A 20,854-nucleotide genomic window follows, 5' to 3' on the forward strand; every position below is an offset into this window, starting at 1 on the left:
ACAAAAAAATTTACAAAATAATGAAATTAAATCGTTCAATTTCATCTGATCATTGAAATTGAGTGAATATTTAATTATTAGATGTATAGTAAAATTATCGTGAAATTACTAGTATGTAAAAAAAAAATTTACTTATTAATGAAATTAAATCGTTCAATTTCATCTGATCATTGAAATTGAGTGAATATTTAATTATTAGGTGTATAGTAAAATTATCGTGAAATTACTAGTATGTACGAAAAAAATTTACTTAATAATGAAATTAAATCGTTCAATTTCATCTGATCATTGAAATTGAGTGAATATTTAATTATTAGGTGTATAGTAAAATTATCGTGAAATTACTAGTATGTACAAAAAAAATTTACTTAATAATGAAATTAAATCGTTCAATTTCATCTGATCATTGAAATTGAGTGAATATTTAATTATTAGATGTATAGTAAAATTATCGTGAAATTACTAGTATGTACAAAAAAAATTTACTTAATAATGAAATTAAATCGTTCAATTTCATCTGATCATTGAAATTGAGTGAATATTTAATTATTTGATGTATAGTAAAATTATCGTGAAATTACTAGTATGTACAAAAAAAATTTACTTAATAATGAAATTAAATCATTCAATTACATCTGATCATTGAAATTGAGTGAATATTTAATTATTTGATGTATAGTAAAATTATCGTGAAATTACTAGTATGTACAAAAAAAATTTACTTAATAATGAAATTAAATCGTTCAATTTCATCTGATCATTGAAATTGAGTGAATATTTAATTATTAGATGTATAGTAAAATTATCGTGAAATTACTAGTATGTACAAAAAAAATTTACTTAATAATGAAATTAAATCATTCAATTTCATCTGATCATTGAAATTGAGTGAATATTTAATTATTTGATGTATAGTAAAATTATCGTGAAATTACTAGTATGTACAAAAAAAATTTACTTAATAATGAAATTAAATCATTCAATTACATCTGATCATTGAAATTGAGTGAATATTTAATTATTTGATGTATAGTAAAATTATCGTGAAATTACTAGTATGTACAAAAGAAATTTACTTAATAATGAAATTAAATCATTCAATTTCATCGGATCATTGAAATTGAGTGAATATTTAATTATTAGGTGTATAGTAAAATTATCGTGAAATTACTAGTATGTACAAAAGAAATTTACTTAATAATGAAATTAAATCATTCAATTTCATCTGATCATTGAAATTGAGTGAATATTTAATTATTAGGTGTATAGTAAAATTATCGTGAAATTACTAGTATGTACAAAAAAAATTTACTTAATAATGAAATTAAATCATTCAATTTCATCTGATCATTGAAATTGAGTGAATATTTAATTATTAGGTGTATAGTAAAATTATCGTGAAATTACTGGTATGTACAAAAGAAATTTACTTAATAATGAAATTAAATCATTCAATTTCATCTGATCATTGAAATTGAGTGAATATTTAATTATTAGGTGTATAGTAAAATTATCGTGAAATTACTAGTATGTACAAAAGAAATTTACTTAATAATGAAATTAAATCATTCAATTTCATCTGATCATTGAAATTGAGTGAATATTTAATTATTAGGTATATAGTAAAATTATCGTGAAATTACTAGTATGTACAAAAAAAATTTACTTAATAATGAAATTAAATCATTCAATTTCATCTGATCATTGAAATTGAGTGAATATTTAATTATTAGGTGTATAGTAAAATTATCGTGAAATTACTAGTATGTAGAAAAAAAATTTACTTAATAATGAAATTAAATCATTCGATTTCATCTGATCATTGAAATTGAGTGAATATTTAATTATTAAGTGTATAGTAAAATTATCGTGAAATTACTAGTATGTACAAAAAAAATTTACTTAATAATGAAATTAAATCGTTCAATTTCATCTGATCATTGAAATTGAGTGAATATTTAATTGTTAGGTGTATAGTAAAATTATCGTGAAATTACTAGTATGTACAAAAAAATTTACAAAATAATGAAATTAAATCGTTCAATTTCATCTGATCATTGAAATTGAGTGAATATTTAATTATTAGATGTATAGTAAAATTATCGTGAAATTACTAGTATGTACAAAAAAAATTTACTTAATAATGAAATTAAATCGTTCAATTTCATCTGATCATTGAAATTGAGTGAATATTTAATTATTAGATGTATAGTAAAATTATCGTGAAATTACTAGTATGTACAAAAAAAATTTACTTAATAATGAAATTAAATCGTTCAATTTCATCTGATCATTGAAATTGAGTGAATATTTAATTATTTGATGTATAGTAAAATTATCGTGAAATTACTAGTATGTACAAAAAAAATTTACTTAATAATGAAATTAAATCATTCAATTACATCTGATCATTGAAATTGAGTGAATATTTAATTATTTGATGTATAGTAAAATTATCGTGAAATTACTAGTATGTACAAAAAAAATTTACTTAATAATGAAATTAAATCGTTCAATTTCATCTGATCATTGAAATTGAGTGAATATTTAATTATTAGATGTATAGTAAAATTATCGTGAAATTACTAGTATGTACAAAAAAAATTTACTTAATAATGAAATTAAATCATTCAATTTCATCTGATCATTGAAATTGAGTGAATATTTAATTATTTGATGTATAGTAAAATTATCGTGAAATTACTAGTATGTACAAAAAAAATTTACTTAATAATGAAATTAAATCATTCAATTACATCTGATCATTGAAATTGAGTGAATATTTAATTATTTGATGTATAGTAAAATTATCGTGAAATTACTAGTATGTACAAAAGAAATTTACTTAATAATGAAATTAAATCATTCAATTTCATCGGATCATTGAAATTGAGTGAATATGTAATTATTAGGTGTATAGTAAAATTATCGTGAAATTACTAGTATGTACAAAAGAAATTTACTTAATAATGAAATTAAATCATTCAATTTCATCTGATCATTGAAATTGAGTGAATATTTAATTATTAGGTGTATAGTAAAATTATCGTGAAATTACTAGTATGTACAAAAAAAATTTACTTAATAATGAAATTAAATCATTCAATTTCATCTGATCATTGAAATTGAGTGAATATTTAATTATTAGGTGTATAGTAAAATTATCGTGAAATTACTGGTATGTACAAAAGAAATTTACTTAATAATGAAATTAAATCATTCAATTTCATCTGATCATTGAAATTGAGTGAATATTTAATTATTAGGTGTATAGTAAAATTATCGTGAAATTACTAGTATGTACAAAAGAAATTTACTTAATAATGAAATTAAATCATTCAATTTCATCTGATCATTGAAATTGAGTGAATATTTAATTATTAGGTATATAGTAAAATTATCGTGAAATTACTAGTATGTACAAAAAAAATTTACTTAATAATGAAATTAAATCATTCAATTTCATCTGATCATTGAAATTGAGTGAATATTTAATTATTAGGTGTATAGTAAAATTATCGTGAAATTACTAGTATGTAGAAAAAAAATTTACTTAATAATGAAATTAAATCATTCGATTTCATCTGATCATTGAAATTGAGTGAATATTTAATTATTAAGTGTATAGTAAAATTATCGTGAAATTACTAGTATGTACAAAAAAAATTTACTTAATAATGAAATTAAATCGTTCAATTTCATCTGATCATTGAAATTGAGTGAATATTTAATTGTTAGGTGTATAGTAAAATTATCGTGAAATTACTAGTATGTACAAAAAAATTTACAAAATAATGAAATTAAATCGTTCAATTTCATCTGATCATTGAAATTGAGTGAATATTTAATTATTAGATGTATAGTAAAATTATCGTGAAATTACTGGTATGTACAAAAGAAATTTACTTAATAATGAAATTAAATCATTCAATTTCATCTGATCATTGAAATTGAGTGAATATTTAATTATTAGGTGTATAGTAAAATTATCGTGAAATTACTAGTATGTACAAAAGAAATTTACTTAATAATGAAATTAAATCATTCAATTTCATCTGATCATTGAAATTGAGTGAATATTTAATTATTAGGTGTATAGTAAAATTATCGTGAAAGTACTAGTATGTACAAAAGAAATTTACTTAATAATGAAATTAAATCATTCAATTTCATCTGATCTTTGAAATTGAGTGAATATTTAATTATTAGGTGTATAGTAAAATTATCGTGAAATTACTAGTATGTACAAAAAAAATTTACTTAATAATGAAATTAAATCATTCAATTTCATCTGATCATTGAAATTGAGTGAATATTTAATTATTAGGTATATAGTAAAATTATCGTGAAATTACTAGTATGTACAAAAAAAATTTACTTAATAATGAAATTAAATCATTCAATTTCATCTGATCATTGAAATTGAGTGAATATTTAATTATTAGGTGTATAGTAAAATTATCGTGAAATTACTAGTATGTACAAAAAAAATTTACTTAATAATGAAATTAAATCATTCAATTTCATCTGATCATTGAAATTGAGTGAATATTTAATTATTAGGTGTATAGTAAAATTATCGTGAAATTACTAGTATGTACAAAAAAAATTTACTTAATAATGAAATTAAATCGTTCAATTTCATCTGATCATTGAAATTGAGTGAATATTTAATTATTAGGTGTATAGTAAAATTATCGTGAAATTACTAGTATGTACAAAAAAAATTTACTTAATAATGAAATTAAATCGTTCAATTTCATCTGATCATTGAAATTGAGTGAATATTTAATTATTAGATGTATAGTAAAATTATCGTGAAATTACTAGTATGTACAAAAAAAATTTACTTAATAATGAAATTAAATCGTTCAATTTCATCTGATCATTGAAATTGAGTGAATATTTAATTATTAGGTGTATAGTAAAATTATCGTGAAATTACTAGTATGTACAAAAAAAATTTACTTAATAATGAAATTAAATCATTCAATTTCATCTGATCATTGAAATTGAGTGAATATTTAATTATTAGGTGTATAGTAAAATTATCGTGAAATTACTGGTATGTACAAAAGAAATTTACTTAATAATGAAATTAAATCATTCAATTTCATCTGATCATTGAAATTGAGTGAATATTTAATTATTAGGTGTATAGTAAAATTATCGTGAAATTACTAGTATGTACAAAAGAAATTTACTTAATAATGAAATTAAATCATTCAATTTCATCTGATCATTGAAATTGAGTGAATATTTAATTATTAGGTATATAGTAAAATTATCGTGAAATTACTAGTATGTACAAAAAAAATTTACTTAATAATGAAATTAAATCATTCAATTTCATCTGATCATTGAAATTGAGTGAATATTTAATTATTAGGTGTATAGTAAAATTATCGTGAAATTACTAGTATGTAGAAAAAAAATTTACTTAATAATGAAATTAAATCATTCAATTTCATCTGATCATTGAAATTGAGTGAATATTTAATTATTAAGTGTATAGTAAAATTATCGTGAAATTACTAGTATGTACAAAAAAAATTTACTTAATAATGAAATTAAATCGTTCAATTTCATCTGATCATTGAAATTGAGTGAATATTTAATTATTAGGTGTATAGTAAAATTATCGTGAAATTACTAGTATGTACGAAAAAAATTTACTTAATAATGAAATTAAATCGTTCAATTTCATCTGATCATTGAAATTGAGTGAATATTTAATTATTAGGTGTATAGTAAAATTATCGTGAAATTACTAGTATGTACAAAAAAAATTTACTTAATAATGAAATTAAATCGTTCAATTTCATCTGATCATTGAAATTGAGTGAATATTTAATTATTAGATGTATAGTAAAATTATCGTGAAATTACTAGTATGTACAAAAAAAATTTACTTAATAATGAAATTAAATCATTCAATTTCATCTGATCATTGAAATTGAGTGAATATTTAATTATTTGATGTATAGTAAAATTATCGTGAAATTACTAGTATGTACAAAAAAAATTTACTTAATAATGAAATTAAATCATTCAATTTCATCTGATCATTGAAATTGAGTGAATATTTAATTATTAGGTGTATAGTAAAATTATCGTGAAATTACTAGTATGTACAAAAGAAATTTACTTAATAATGAAATTAAATCATTCAATTTCATCTGATCATTGAAATTGAGTGAATATTTAATTATTAGGTGTATAGTAAAATTATCGTGAAATTACTAGTATGTACAAAAAAAATTTACTTAATAATGAAATTAAATCATTCAATTTCATCTGATCATTGAAATTGAGTGAATATTTAATTATTAGGTGTATAGTAAAATTATCGTGAAATTACTGGTATGTACAAAAGAAATTTACTTAATAATGAAATTAAATCATTCAATTTCATCTGATCATTGAAATTGAGTGAATATTTAATTATTAGGTGTATAGTAAAATTATCGTGAAATTACTAGTATGTACAAAAGAAATTTACTTAATAATGAAATTAAATCATTCAATTTCATCTGATCATTGAAATTGAGTGAATATTTAATTATTAGGTATATAGTAAAATTATCGTGAAATTACTAGTATGTACAAAAAAAATTTACTTAATAATGAAATTAAATCATTCAATTTCATCTGATCATTGAAATTGAGTGAATATTTAATTATTAGGTGTATAGTAAAATTATCGTGAAATTACTGGTATGTACAAAAGAAATTTACTTAATAATGAAATTAAATCATTCAATTTCATCGGATCATTGAAATTGAGTGAATATTTAATTATTAGGTGTATAGTAAAATTATCGTGAAATTACTAGTATGTACAAAAGAAATTTACTTAATAATGAAATTAAATCATTCAATTTCATCTGATCATTGAAATTGAGTGAATATTTAATTATTAGGTGTATAGTAAAATTATCGTGAAATTACTAGTATGTACAAAAAAAATTTACTTAATAATGAAATTAAATCATTCAATTTCATCTGATCATTGAAATTGAGTGAATATTTAATTATTAGGTGTATAGTAAAATTATCGTGAAATTACTGGTATGTACAAAAGAAATTTACTTAATAATGAAATTAAATCATTCAATTTCATCTGATCATTGAAATTGAGTGAATATTTAATTATTAGGTGTATAGTAAAATTATCGTGAAATTACTAGTATGTACAAAAGAAATTTACTTAATAATGAAATTAAATCATTCAATTTCATCTGATCATTGAAATTGAGTGAATATTTAATTATTAGGTATATAGTAAAATTATCGTGAAATTACTAGTATGTACAAAAAAAATTTACTTAATAATGGAATTAAATCATTCAATTTCATCTGATCATTGAAATTGAGTGAATATTTAATTATTAGGTGTATAGTAAAATTATCGTGAAATTACTAGTATGTAGAAAAAAAATTTACTTAATAATGAAATTAAATCATTCAATTTCATCTGATCATTGAAATTGAGTGAATATTTAATTATTAAGTGTATAGTAAAATTATCGTGAAATTACTAGTATGTACAAAAAAAATTTACTTAATAATGAAATTAAATCGTTCAATTTCATCTGATCATTGAAATTGAGTGAATATTTAATTATTAGGTGTATAGTAAAATTATCGTGAAATTACTAGTATGTATAAAAAAATTTACAAAATAATGAAATTAAATCGTTCAATTTCATCTGATCATTGAAATTGAGTGAATATTTAATTATTAGATGTATAGTAAAATTATCGTGAAATTACTGGTATGTACAAAAGAAATTTACTTAATAATGAAATTAAATCATTCAATTTCATCTGATCATTGAAATTGAGTGAATATTTAATTATTAGGTATATAGTAAAATTATCGTGAAATTACTAGTATGTACAAAAAAAATTTACTTAATAATGAAATTAAATCATTCAATTTCATCTGATCATTGAAATTGAGTGAATATTTAATTATTAGGTATATAGTAAAATTATCGTGAAATTACTAGTATGTACAAAAAAAATTTACTTAATAATGAAATTAAATCATTCAATTTCATCTGATCATTGAAATTGAGTGAATATTTAATTATTAGGTATATAGTAAAATTATCGTGAAATTACTAGTATGTACAAAAAAAATTTACTTAATAATGAAATTAAATCATTCAATTTCATCTGATCATTGAAATTGAGTGAATATTTAATTATTAGGTGTATAGTAAAATTTTCGTGAAATTACTAGTATGTACAAAAAAAATTTACTTAATAATGAAATTAAATCATTCAATTTCATTTGATCATTGAAATTGAGTGAATATTTAATTATTAGGTGTATAGTAAAATTATCGTGAAATTACTAGTATGTACAAAAAAAATTTACTTAATAATGAAATCAAATCATTCAATTTCATCTGATCATTGAAATTGAGTGAATATTTAATTATTAGGTGTATAGTAAAATTATCGTGAAATTACTGGTATGTACAAAAGAAATTTACTTAATAATGAAATTAAATCATTCAATTTCATCTGATCATTGAAATTGAGTGAATATTTAATTATTAGGTGTATAGTAAAATTATCGTGAAATTACTAGTATGTACAAATGAAATTTACTTAATAATGAAATTAAATCATTCAATTTCATCTGATCATTGAAATTGAGTGAATATTTAATTATTAGGTGTATAGTAAAATTATCGTGAAATTACTAGTATGTACAACAAAAATTTACTTAATAATGAAATTAAATCATTCAATTTCATCTGATCATTGAAATTGAGTGAATATTTAATTATTAGGTGTATAGTAAAATTATCGTGAAATTACTGGTATGTACAAAAGAAATTTACTTAATAATGAAATTAAATCATTCAATTTCATCTGATCATTGAAATTGAGTGAATATTTAATTATTAGGTGTATAGTAAAATTATCGTGAAATTACTAGTATGTACAAAAGAAATTTACTTAATAATGAAATTAAATCATTCAATTTCATCTGATCATTGAAATTGAGTGAATATTTAATTATTAGGTATATAGTAAAATTATCGTGAAATTACTAGTATGTACAAAAAAAATTTACTTAATAATGAAATTAAATCATTCAATTTCATCTGATCATTGAAATTGAGTGAATATTTAATTATTAGGTGTATAGTAAAATTATCGTGAAATTACTAGTATGTAGAAAAAAAATTTACTTAATAATGAAATTAAATCATTCAATTTCATCTGATCATTGAAATTGAGTGAATATTTAATTATTAAGTGTATAGTAAAATTATCGTGAAATTACTAGTATGTACAAAAAAAATTTACTTAATAATGAAATTAAATCGTTCAATTTCATCTGATCATTGAAATTGAGTGAATATTTAATTATTAGGTGTATAGTAAAATTATCGTGAAATTACTAGTATGTGCTAAAAAATTTACAAAATAATGAAATTAAATCGTTCAATTTCATCTGATCATTGAAATTGAGTGAATATTTAATTATTAGATGTATAGTAAAATTATCGTGAAATTACTAGTATGTACAAAAAAAATTTACTTATTAATGAAATTAAATCGTTCAATTTCATCTGATCATTGAAATTGAGTGAATATTTAATTATTAGGTGTATAGTAAAATTATCGTGAAATTACTAGTATGTACGAAAAAAATTTACTTAATAATGAAATTAAATCGTTCAATTTCATCTCATCATTGAAATTGAGTGAATATTTAATTATTAGGTGTATAGTAAAATTATCGTGAAATTACTAGTATGTACAAAAAAAATTTACTTAATAATGAAATTAAATCGTTCAATTTCATCTGATCATTGAAATTGAGTGAATATTTAATTATTAGATGTATAGTAAAATTATCGTGAAATTACTAGTATGTACAAAAAAAATTTACTTAATAATGAAATTAAATCATTCAATTTCATCTGATCATTGAAATTGAGTGAATATTTAATTATTTGATGTATAGTAAAATTATCGTGAAATTACTAGTATGTACAAAAAAAATTTACTTAATAATGAAATTAAATCATTCAATTTCATCTGATCATTGAAATTGAGTGAATATTTAATTATTAGGTGTATAGTAAAATTATCGTGAAATTACTAGTATGTACAAAAGAAATTTACTTAATAATGAAATTAAATCATTCAATTTCATCTGATCATTGAAATTGAGTGAATATTTAATTATTAGGTGTATAGTAAAATTATCGTGAAATTACTAGTATGTACAAAAAAAATTTACTTAATAATGAAATTAAATCATTCAATTTCATCTGATCATTGAAATTGAGTGAATATTTAATTATTAGGTGTATAGTAAAATTATCGTGAAATTACTGGTATGTACAAAAGAAATTTACTTAATAATGAAATTAAATCATTCAATTTCATCTGATCATTGAAATTGAGTGAATATTTAATTATTAGGTGTATAGTAAAATTATCGTGAAATTACTAGTATGTACAAAAGAAATTTACTTAATAATGAAATTAAATCATTCAATTTCATCTGATCATTGAAATTGAGTGAATATTTAATTATTAGGTATATAGTAAAATTATCGTGAAATTACTAGTATGTACAAAAAAAATTCACTTAATAATGAAATTAAATCATTCAATTTCATCTGATCATTGAAATTGAGTGAATATTTAATTATTAGGTGTATAGTAAAATTATCGTGAAATTACTAGTATGTAGAAAAAAAATTTACTTAATAATGAAATTAAATCATTCAATTTCATCTGATCATTGAAATTGAGTGAATATTTAATTATTAAGTGTATAGTAAAATTATCGTGAAATTACTAGTATGTACAAAAAAAATTTACTTAATAATGAAATTAAATCGTTCAATTTCATCTGATCATTGAAATTGAGTGAATATTTAATTATTAGGTGTATAGTAAAATTATCGTGAAATTACTAGTATGTACAAAAAAATTTACAAAATAATGAAATTAAATCGTTCAATTTCATCTGATCATTGAAATTGAGTGAATATTTAATTATTAGATGTATAGTAAAATTATCGTGAAATTACTAGTATGTACAAAAAAAATTTACTTATTAATGAAATTAAATCGTTCAATTTCATCTGATCATTGAAATTGAGTGAATATTTAATTATTAGGTGTATAGTAAAATTATCGTGAAATTACTAGTATGTACGAAAAAAATTTACTTAATAATGAAACTAAATCGTTCAATTTCATCTGATCATTGAAATTGAGTGAATATTTAATTATTAGGTGTATAGTAAAATTATCGTGAAATTACTAGTATGTACAAAAAAAATTTACTTAATAATGAAATTAAATCGTTCAATTTCATCTGATCATTGAAATTGAGTGAATATTTAATTATTAGGTGTATAGTAAAATTATCGTGAAATTACTAGTATGTACAAAAAAAATTTACTTAATAATGAAATTAAATCGTTCAATTTCATCTGATCATTGAAATTGAGTGAATATTTAATTATTAGGTGTATAGTAAAATTATCGTGAAATTACTAGTATGTACAAAAAAATTTACAAAATAATGAAATTAAATCGTTCAATTTCACCTGATCATTGAAATTGAGTGAATATTTAATTATTAGATGTATAGTAAAATTATCGTGAAATTACTAGTATGTACAAAAAAAATTTACTTATTAATGAAATTAAATCGTTCAATTTCATCTGATCATTGAAATTGAGTGAATATTTAATTATTAGGTGTATAGTAAAATTATCGTGAAATTACTAGTATGTACGAAAAAAATTTACTTAATAATGAAATTAAATCGTTCAATTTCATCTGATCATTGAAATTGAGTGAATATTTAATTATTAGGTGTATAGTAAAATTATCGTGAAATTACTAGTATGTACAAAAAAAATTTACTTAATAATGAAATTAAATCGTTCAATTTCATCTGATCATTGAAATTGAGTGAATATTTAATTATTAGATGTATAGTAAAATTATCGTGAAATTACTAGTATGTACAAAAAAAATTTACTTAATAATGAAATTAAATCATTCAATTTCATCTGATCATTGAAATTGAGTGAATATTTAATTATTAGGTGTATAGTAAAATTATCGTGAAATTACTAGTATGTACAAAAAAATTTACAAAATAATGAAATTAAATCGTTCAATTTCATCTGATCATTGAAATTGAGTGAATATTTAATTATTAGATGTATAGTAAAATTATCGTGAAATTACTAGTATGTACAAAAAAAATTTACTTATTAATGAAATTAAATCGTTCAATTTCATCTGATCATTGAAATTGAGTGAATATTTAATTATTAGGTGTATAGTAAAATTATCGTGAAATTACTAGTATGTACGAAAAAAATTTACTTAATAATGAAATTAAATCGTTCAATTTCATCTGATCATTGAAATTGAGTGAATATTTAATTATTAGGTGTATAGTAAAATTATCGTGAAATTACTAGTATGTACAAAAAAAATTTACTTAATAATGAAATTAAATCGTTCAATTTCATCTGATCATTGAAATTGAGTGAATATTTAATTATTAGATGTATAGTAAAATTATCGTGAAATTACTAGTATGTACAAAAAAAATTTACTTAATAATGAAATTAAATCATTCAATTTCATCTGATCATTGAAATTGAGTGAATATTTAATTATTTGATGTATAGTAAAATTATCGTGAAATTACTAGTATGTACAAAAAAAATTTACTTAATAATGAAATTAAATCATTCAATTTCATCTGATCATTGAAATTGAGTGAATATTTAATTATTAGGTGTATAGTAAAATTATCGTGAAATTACTAGTATGTACAAAAGAAATTTACTTAATAATGAAATTAAATCATTCAATTTCATCTGATCATTGAAATTGAGTGAATATTTAATTATTAGGTGTATAGTAAAATTATCGTGAAATTACTAGTATGTACAAAAAAAATTTACTTAATAATGAAATTAAATCATTCAATTTCATCTGATCATTGAAATTGAGTGAATATTTAATTATTAGGTGTATAGTAAAATTATCGTGAAATTACTGGTATGTACAAAAGAAATTTACTTAATAATGAAATTAAATCATTCAATTTCATCTGATCATTGAAATTGAGTGAATATTTAATTATTAGGTGTATAGTAAAATTATCGTGAAATTACTAGTATGTACAAAAGAAATTTACTTAATAATGAAATTAAATCATTCAATTTCATCTGATCATTGAAATTGAGTGAATATTTAATTATTAGGTATATAGTAAAATTATCGTGAAATTACTAGTATGTACAAAAAAAATTTACTTAATAATGAAATTAAATCATTCAATTTCATCTGATCATTGAAATTGAGTGAATATTTAATTATTAGGTGTATAGTAAAATTATCGTGAAATTACTAGTATGTAGAAAAAAAATTTACTTAATAATGAAATTAAATCATTCAATTTCATCTGATCATTGAAATTGAGTGAATATTTAATTATTAAGTGTATAGTAAAATTATCGTGAAATTACTAGTATGTACAAAAAAAATTTACTTAATAATGAAATTAAATCGTTCAATTTCATCTGATCATTGAAATTGAGTGAATATTTAATTATTAGGTGTATAGTAAAATTATCGTGAAATTACTAGTATGTACAAAAAAATTTACAAAATAATGAAATTAAATCGTTCAATTTCATCTGATCATTGAAATTGAGTGAATATTTAATTATTAGATGTATAGTAAAATTATCGTGAAATTACTAGTATGTACAAAAAAAATTTACTTATTAATGAAATTAAATCGTTCAATTTCATCTGATCATTGAAATTGAGTGAATATTTAATTATTAGGTGTATAGTAAAATTATCGTGAAATTACTAGTATGTACGAAAAAAATTTACTTAATAATGAAATTAAATCGTTCAATTTCATCTGATCATTGAAATTGAGTGAATATTTAATTATTAGGTGTATAGTAAAATTATCGTGAAATTACTAGTATGTACAAAAAAAATTTACTTAATAATGAAATTAAATCGTTCAATTTCATCTGATCATTGAAATTGAGTGAATATTTAATTATTAGGTGTATAGTAAAATTATCGTGAAATTACTAGTATGTACAAAAGAAATTTACTTAATAATGAAATTAAATCATTCAATTTCATCTGATCATTGAAATTGAGTGAATATTTAATTATTAGGTGTATAGTAAAATTATCGTGAAATTACTAGTGTTTAAAGATCGAGTTAATTCGATTTATTTAAACCCGTAATTAGCCGTTAATCCGCTTTGTTTTCAATACACGCGACCGACCAGAACATTCTAGGTCGACGCGTCCGCGACTCGAAACAGAAGGCAGCAGAAAAACTCTCGCTCCTTGAGTTTTTCTGTAAGTCACGCGAGCAGTACAGTAACGTTCGATTTCGAACTTTTCGGTTAAACGCTCGACCATAGAGAAGGTGCGATAATTACATGTTAGAAAAAGACGGACGAGAGCCACGGCGACAGCGCCGCGCGTCGGAGGATTCCCCCTCTCTTACGCGTACTTTTCGGCAGCGCGTGCTCGTCCGTCACTTGCTAACGAGAGCCTGTCCAGCGCGGATCGATAAACGATCACGCTTTCCCTAATTTAACATATTCCGAACTGCTTCGAGTTATTCGAGCATTCGTTGAAATTCAACAGGCCCTCACAATATTCGAACTGCTTCGAGTTATTCGAGCATTCGAACAAATTAAGAAAAAAAAGGCATAAAGAAAATTCTCGGGTTCTAGCGGTTGATTCCCACGCGACGTTGAAAGTTCGAGTTATTCGAATTTTCACAAAGCGGGCAACCGACGTATAGCCGCAGCTTTACGGGATTAGCTTGCGTAAGCAAACTGCCCCCAGTAAACTGCGTGTAATTCCGGTTGTCGAATCAAACCAGTTAATCGATTCGGTCGTGAGTACGACCCGATTAAAGACTGCGGGAAACTCTTTGGTATCATCGAGTTCCCGAATTTTCCGCGTATCGCTGCAAACAGCGGTCGTGCGAGAGGTATCGAGATTAAGACTCGATCCTCCCTTGATTCAATCGAACGGTCTTACAACCATCTAAAGGGGCCTTATTGGCGTAAATCCCTTGGGTGGACTTGCCGCCTTCCAGTCGGAGCGTGGGACGAGTTATTCTAAGCCCAGCTTCCGGCGAATGCCAGAGCGTTGTTCTCTGATCGCCAGTCTTGTACGGTCACTGCGCGTAGAACGCGACTCACAAGGCGTCGTGGTGCCAGTCTCAATAGTAAGACGTCCTATACGCCATTGAAAGACTGCACCGCATCGTGTTCCGTACACACGCATACGAAGACGGTAAGGGGCCGAGGACCGGGTGACGGTTGGAGCCTTACAACCTCCCTCTAGGCACCCTCTCCTGCGACAATCAAGTGTTGCAGTCGAACAGAAAACCGAGAGGAAATTCCCTAATTGGAAGAAAGCGAGCGATTCCCGGTTTAAAGGGAACGCTCACACACGTACAGTCCACTAGCTTAGCTGCGTATCGCGGCGGCAGAGATTCCCGCTCCTAGGTGCGACAAGCACCGACCAGGAGCGTACCAAAGAGAGAAAGACAAGCGACGTGACTCACGTCGACAGGTATTTAACGCCTAGTCGTATCTCTTTCTGTTTCAGGGTAACAACACAGACCACACTGATCGTCTGGCAGACGTCGGCCGATTCTCAACCTTATTGACTAAATAAACGGCTCGGTCGCATAAGGCGATCCGGCGAAAATAAAATTATAATTGTATCGCTTACTCTCCGTCCGTTCCTTCCCTCGAGATCCGGACCCCCGTTAGGCGAGGTATTTTCAAACCTCCTCCCCCTAACAACTAGTATGTACAAAAAAAATTTACTTAATAATGAAATTAAATCATTCAATTTCATCTGATCATTGAAATTGAGTGAATATTTAATTATTAGGTGTATAGTAAAATTATCGTGAAATTACTGGTATGTACAAAAGAAATTTACTTAATAATGAAATTAAATCATTCAATTTCATCTGATCATTGAAATTGAGTGAATATTTAATTATTAGGTGTATAGTAAAATTATCGTGAAATTACTAGTATGTACAAAAGAAATTTACTTAATAATGAAATTAAATCATTCAATTTCATCTGATCATTGAAATTGAGTGAATATTTAATTATTAGGTATATAGTAAAATTATCGTGAAATTACTAGTATGTACAAAAAAAATTTACTTAATAATGAAATTAAATCATTCAATTTCATCTGATCATTGAAATTGAGTGAATATTTAATTATTAGGTGTATAGTAAAATTATCGTGAAATTACTAGTATGTACAAAAAAATTTACAAAATAATGAAATTAAATCATTCAATTTCATCTGATCATTGAAATTGAGTGAATATTTAATTATTAAGTGTATAGTAAAATTATCGTGAAATTACTAGTATGTACAAAAAAAATTTACTTAATAATGAAATTAAATCGTTCAATTTCATCTGATCATTGAAATTGAGTGAATATTTAATTATTAGGTGTATAGTAAAATTATCGTGAAATTACTAGTATGTACAAAAAAATTTACAAAATAATGAAATTAAATCGTTCAATTTCATCTGATCATTGAAATTGAGTGAATATTTAATTATTAGATGTATAGTAAAATTATCGTGAAATTACTAGTATGTACAAAAAAAATTTACTTATTAATGAAATTAAATCGTTCAATTTCATCTGATCATTGAAATTGAGTGAATATTTAATTATTAGGTGTATAGTAAAATTATCGTGAAATTACTAGTATGTACGAAAAAAATTTACTTAATAATGAAATTAAATCGTTCAATTTCATCTGATCATTGAAATTGAGTGAATATTTAATTATTAGGTGTATAGTAAAATTATCGTGAAATTACTAGTATGTACAAAAAAAATTTACTTAATAATGAAATTAAATCGTTCAATTTCATCTGATCATTGAAATTGAGTGAATATTTAATTATTAGGTGTATAGTAAAATTATCGTGAAATTACTAGTATGTACAAAAAAATTTACAAAATAATGAAATTAAATCGTTCAATTTCATCTGATCATTGAAATTGAGTGAATATTTAATTATTAGATGTATAGTAAAATTATCGTGAAATTACTAGTATGTACAAAAAAAATTTACTTATTAATGAAATTAAATCGTTCACTTTCATCTGATCATTGAAATTGAGTGAATATTTAATTATTAGGTGTATAGTAAAATTATCGTGAAATTACTAGTATGTACGAAAAAAATTTACTTAATAATGAAATTAAATCGTTCAATTTCATCTGATCATTGAAATTGAGTGAATATTTAATTATTAGGTGTATAGTAAAATTATCGTGAAATTACTAGTATGTACAAAAAAAATTTACTTAATAATGAAATTAAATCGTTCAATTTCATCTGATCATTGAAATTGAGTGAATATTTAATTATTAGATGTATAGTAAAATTATCGTGAAATTACTAGTATGTACAAAAAAAATTTACTTAATAATGAAATTAAATCATTCAATTTCATCTGATCATTGAAATTGAGTGAATATTTAATTATTTGATGTATAGTAAAATTATCGTGAAATTACTAGTATGTACAAAAAAAATTTACTTAATAATGAAATTAAATCATTCAATTTCATCTGATCATTGAAATTGAGTGAATATTTAATTATTAGGTGTATAGTAAAATTATCGTGAAATTACTAGTATGTACAAAAGAAATTTACTTAATAATGAAATTAAATCATTCAATTTCATCTGATCATTGAAATTGAGTGAATATTTAATTATTAGATGTATAGTAAAATTATCGTGAAATTACTAGTATGTACAAAAAAATTTACAAAATAATGAAATTAAATCGTTCAATTTCATCTGATCATTGAAATTGAGTGAATATTTAATTATTAGATGTATAGTAAAATTATCGTGAAATTACTAGTATGTACAAAAAAAATTTACTTATTAATGAAATTAAATCGTTCAATTTCATCTGATCATTGAAATTGAGTGAATATTTAATTATTAGGTGTATAGTAAAATTATCGTGAAATTACTAGTATGTACGAAAAAAATTTACTTAATAATGAAATTAAATCGTTCAATTTCATCTGATCATTGAAATTGAGTGAATATTTAATTATTAGGTGTACAGTAAAATTATCGTGAAATTACTAGTATGTACAAAAAAAATTTACTTAATAATGAAATTAAATCGTTCAATTTCATCTGATCATTGAAATTGAGTGAATATTTAATTATTAGATGTATAGTAAAATTATCGTGAAATTACTAGTATGTACGAAAAAAATTTACTTAATAATGAAATTAAATCGTTCAATTTCATCTGATCATTGAAATTGAGTGAATATTTAATTATTAGGTGTATAGTAAAATTATCGTGAAATTACTAGTATGTACAAAAAAAATTTACTTAATAATGAAATTAAATCATTCAATTTCATCTGATCATTGAAATTGAGTGAATATTTAATTATTAGGTGTATAGTAAAATTATCGTGAAATTACTAGTATGTACAAAAAAAATTTACTTAATAATGAAATTAAATCGTTCAATTTCATCTGATCATTGAAATTGAGTGAATATTTAATTATTAGGTGTATAGTAAAATTATCGTGAAATTACTAGTATGTACAAAAAAAATTTACTTAATAATGAAATTAAATCATTCAATTTCATCTGATCATTGAAATTGAGTGAATATTTAATTATTTGATGTATAGTAAAATTATCGTGAAATTACTAGTATGTACAAAAAAAATTTACTTAATAATGAAATTAAATCATTCAATTTCATCTGATCATTGAAATTGAGTGAATATTTAATTATTAGGTGTATAGTAAAATTATCGTGAAATTACTAGTATGTACAAAAGAAATTTACTTAATAATGAAATTAAATCGTTCAATTTCATCTGATCATTGAAATTGAGTGAATATTTAATTATTAGGTGTATAGTAAAATTATCGTGAAATTACTAGTATGTACAAAAAAAATTTACTTAATAATGAAATTAAATCATTCAATTTCATCTGATCATTGAAATTGAGTGAATATTTAATAATTAGGTGTATAGTAAAATTATCGTGAAATTACTAGTATGTACAAAAAAAATTTACTTAATAATGAAATTAAATCGTTCAATTTCATCTGATCATTGAAATTGAGTGAATATTTAATTATTAGATGTATAGTAAAATTATCGTGAAATTACTAGTATGTACAAAAAAAATTTACTTAATAATGAAATTAAATCATTCAATTTCATCTGATCACTGAAATTGAGTGAATATTTAATTATTTGATGTATAGTAAAATTATCGTGAAATTACTAGTATGTACAAAAAAAATTTACTTAATAATGAAATTAAATCATTCAATTTCATCTGATCATTGAAATTGAGTGAATATTTAATTATTAGGTGTATAGTAAAATTATCGTGAAATTACTAGTATGTACAAAAGAAATTTACTTAATAATGAAATTAAATCATTCAATTTCATCTGATCATTGAAATTGAGTGAATATTTAATTATTAGGTGTATAGTAAAATTATCGTGAAATTACTAGTATGTACAAAAAAATTTACAAAATAATGAAATTAAATCGTTCAATTTCATCTGATCATTGAAATTGAGTGAATATTTAATTATTAGATGTATAGTAAAATTATCGTGAAATTACTAGTATGTACAAAAAAAATTTACTTATTAATGAAATTAAATCGTTCAATTTCATCTGATCATTGAAATTGAGTGAATATTTAATTATTAGGTGTATAGTAAAATTATCGTGAAATTACTAGTATGTACGAAAAAAATTTACTTAATAATGAAATTAAATCGTTCAATTTCATCTGATCATTGAAATTGAGTGAATATTTAATTATTAGGTGTACAGTAAAATTATCGTGAAATTACTAGTATGTACAAAAAAAATTTACTTAATAATGAAATTAAATCGTTCAATTTCATCTGATCATTGAAATTGAGTGAATATTTAATTATTAGATGTATAGTAAAATTATCGTGAAATTACTAGTATGTACGAAAAAAATTTACTTAATAATGAAATTAAATCGTTCAATTTCATCTGATCATTGAAATTGAGTGAATATTTAATTATTAGGTGTATAGTAAAATTATCGTGAAATTACTAGTATGTACAAAAAAAATTTACTTAATAATGAAATTAAATCATTCAATTTCATCTGATCATTGAAATTGAGTGAATATTTAATTATTAGGTGTATAGTAAAATTATCGTGAAATTACTAGTATGTACAAAAAAAATTTACTTAATAATGAAATTAAATCGTTCAATTTCATCTGATCATTGAAATTGAGTGAATATTTAATTATTAGGTGTATAGTAAAATTATCGTGAAATTACTAGTATGTACAAAAAAAATTTACTTAATAATGAAATTAAATCGTTCAATTTCATCTGATCATTGAAATTGAGTGAATATTTAATTATTAGGTGTATAGTAAAATTATCGTGAAATTACTAGTATGTACAAAAGAAATTTACTTAATAATGAAATTAATTCATTCAATTTCATCTGATCATTGAAATTGAGTGAATATTTAATTATTAGGTATATAGTAAAATTATCGTGAAATTACTAGTATGTACAAAAAAAATTTACTTAATGATGAAATTAAATCATTCAATTTCATCTGATCATTGAAATTGAGTGAATATTTAATTATTAGGTGTATAGTAAAATTATCGTGAAATTACTAGTATGT

Source organism: Colletes latitarsis, chromosome 4 (genome assembly GCF_051014445.1).
Source record: "Colletes latitarsis isolate SP2378_abdomen chromosome 4, iyColLati1, whole genome shotgun sequence".
In the NCBI taxonomy this organism is placed as follows: domain Eukaryota; kingdom Metazoa; phylum Arthropoda; class Insecta; order Hymenoptera; family Colletidae; genus Colletes; species Colletes latitarsis.